The sequence below is a fragment of the Ictidomys tridecemlineatus genome, chromosome 1 (assembly GCF_052094955.1).
Source record: "Ictidomys tridecemlineatus isolate mIctTri1 chromosome 1, mIctTri1.hap1, whole genome shotgun sequence".
NCBI lineage: Eukaryota > Metazoa > Chordata > Mammalia > Rodentia > Sciuridae > Ictidomys > Ictidomys tridecemlineatus.
In genome coordinates, this window is record NC_135477.1 from 50,055,973 (window position 1) to 50,059,405 (window position 3,433).

Below are 3,433 nucleotides of genomic sequence, written 5' to 3' on the forward strand. Positions count from 1 at the left end.
CAGATTGAATCAATCTGTGTAATGTTACCTCTCACAGGAATTACGTGGTCTTGAAACTTCTCTGCCATACATTGACCTCTGTAGTAGCACAGGTTCACTGGAGTGACAATGCTGACAGCTTTGTCAACACATTTAAAAAGAAAAGCATCTTCTCCTGCATATAGAAACCTGTAGTAGACATGTCATAGTGTCTTAAAATGTCCTATATTTTAAGGATGTACATAGCAAAAACTATAGTTTATGAAAATTTTGTTCTTTAAATTTTAAGTAGGTTGTAACGGTGTCAGTCATTACAATAAGTAATTCATTTATTCAGTCTTGTACTTTGTGCCCTGTATTATAATGGGAACTAAGAACACGTAGGTGCCTACTCTCATGAGGAAAATAGCAAAAAAGCAGACAAAATTGTAAAACAATTACTATGTGATAACTGCTGAGGAAGAAGATAACAATTACTGATCATCAGTGACTGATAGGAGAATATCAAAGAATCAGATACAAGAATGTGACGATTTCAGAGCATCCTCTATTTTGTTTGCCTGACTGGTCATGTGACTGCTGGGATGGATGTAGAGTGGCACATCAGGACAGCTCAAGGAGAAAAGAATCTAAGTAGAATATAAACAGATCTTCCCTGACATTTTCAAAATCTTTTCAGCAAGAAGTTAATGAAACTATCAGATGGGCTTAGTTATGTGATTCTATTGTATTTGTAATTTACTTTCTGTTTGCCTTTGCTTTATCATGTATATTTATACCTCCTAAGTTTTTTCTCAGCAACACTTTTTTTGGCAAAGTTCTTAAATAACTTATTTGACAAAAAATGCTGATTATCTCAAGTATTTTGTCACAGTAACACAAAACTAACAAAAAAAATTTTTTTTTCAGTGCTACAGAATAAACCCAAGGACTTAACACATGCTAGAGAAATACTCTACCACTGACCTACTACATCTGTAGCCCCGAATACATGGTCTGCAATGAGCTTTTGTTATTCAGTAATGTGTAGTTGATTACATTGATTGTCAGGGTATACATATCTACATCATTATTTTAATGTTTGCACAATAGTCCCTTGTAGGTCTTTTTTTTTTTTTTTTAACAGTCCTTTGTAGGTATGTTTTTAACTAGTCGATCCCAGAGTAATAGACGTTGAATTGGTTTCTAGGTTTAACTATTATGAATAATTCTGGAGTGAATGTCTTTGTGCATGTATCTTTTTTTGGTGCTTGTGGTGTCATCTAGACATGGGACCAAATGGCTTTTAAGATGTTGTTAAATTTGGGTTTCTTATTGGAAGAGTAAGATACCCTTCATTTTATATTGCTAAATATTCAAATGCAGACAGAAAGATGCATAAAATACATTTGCCATTTAGCCAATACACCCAACAGTTCCTCATGTTTGGGGCCTTTGGTTTGAAAAGGCTGAATTGCCAGTAATTCTCACATATATTAGGAAAAACTTTTCTCCTTTTTGTAAACTAAAATTATTGGCCATTTTCTTACAGCCCTTTTAGCTAATCTGGAAATTTGGATTCTGCCTTTTAAGTAGCTTTACCTTTGGCCAGCTAAAGATCTTGGGCTGTGGTTGTTTGCTAATACTGACCCAGCTTGAAGGTATGGGGGAAGACAGGTTCCCTGGAGAAGCTGCTTAGGAGTATAGAAAACATTCTCATCTTAACGGGTCTGGACACAGCTCTGGTCTTGTTGATGGGCATCTTATCAACACCTCACCAAACTTTTTTTTTTTTTTTTTGAGTGTCTGTGTGTGTGGTGGGGAGCAGGGGACTGAGGATTGAGCCTAGGCCTCACCCATACTATTCAAGTGTTCTAGTACTCAGCTGTGTCTCCAGACCTTTTTATATTTTGAGACAGGATTTCACTAAGTTGCCCAGGCTGGCCTTGAACTTTCAATCTTCCTGCTTCAGCTTCCTGATGTGTGCCAAAGTGCCCAGCACCCAAACTCTAATAGGCAACTCTGGTAACTCTAGCAGATAGGGGCTTTCTAAAATGATACCAGAGCTATGGCATCACTGCCTTAGAGATACGTAGTTAGCTTTGCTAAAAGGTTAGGGTTGAAAAAGATGGTAAATTTTGATAAATCTTCAAAACTATGGGGACATCAGGGCCCTCCAACCTGAAAGAACTTACTTTTTAAATGTCCCATTATGCTCACTTAGTATGTCACAGTAATCTTATGACATTAGTGGTATTACATTAGTTATAGATGGGATCCTTGCTGGGCACTGCATCACATGCTTATAATCCCAGTCACTCAGGGGGCTGAGGCAGAAGGATTACAAGTTCGAGTCCAACCTCAGTAATTTAGCGGGACCCTGTCCAAAAACAAACAAAAAGGGCTGAGAATGTAGCTCAGTGGTAAAGTGCTCCTGGGTTCAAACCCCAGTATACCCCCACCTCCTGCCCCTGCCAAAAAGAAAATGGGATTCTCCTACCTCCCCCAAGGCTGTGTGAAAATAAGCTTTATTATTCTACTACACAGCACAACAGCCACCCATCTATTGTGATGTTGTGATGTGGCCAGGACCTGCTGCAACTCCACCACTAGATCCACTTGCAAAGGAAACAAGAATACACGGAAAGGGAGCTATTGTTTTCTTTTTCCCCCAAGGGAACCCCAACCCCAACCACTGAAACATTAAAAGTTCCCAAACAGGCTGGACTCTGAGTGACTATAAACCTTGTAACCTGTTTTTTCCTTCTGATTAAAATCGTGTTTTTCATTGCCTTTGATTTTTTAAGATCACAGCAGCCAAGTCTTTTATGAAAACACAATCCAGGGCTTGGGTCCCAAAAGTTTAATATTTTTTGTCCTGTCCGATTATCTGTTTCCTCTGCAATTCATTGTTAATGTAAACCTTACCTTCATTTCTGCTCTGATCCTGGGACTCTGCCCAGCCTTTGCCCTTCCCAGCTGGTATGTGAGCACATTTCTATGAGCAATGAGGAGGGTCACAGTTTTAACAAAAAAACCCTAAACACCTCCAACACAACCAGCCACCCCCCATCTTATCTCCTTCCCTATTGGCTTATTACAATGAAGAAAAGTCAAAACCACAAGCAAATGTGCCTTTTCCAGATTTGCAGCCTCAAGGCAGATGAAATGACCAGACATTTGCCTTTTAGGGTTGCCCTAAGAAGAGCTAACAAAAGAGTAACAGACCCTACACAGCTGCTTGGGGAGGAGGACATCTGCCCCTGTTTCACCAGCAATTCAGTGCCCAGGCCTTGCCTTGAAAAGAGCAGGAGGGGTTAGGCAGCAATAGTTCTGAGGCAGCCAGTTGTTATATGGCTTTTGTCTTAAGGAAGCCACCCATTACGGTAGAGCCATAACTCGCAGGAAGCCAGCTGTCAGGGCTGTGGCGCAGGTCCCTCCGGGTGGGAGGCAGGGGTAGGAAAAACAGTCTGTG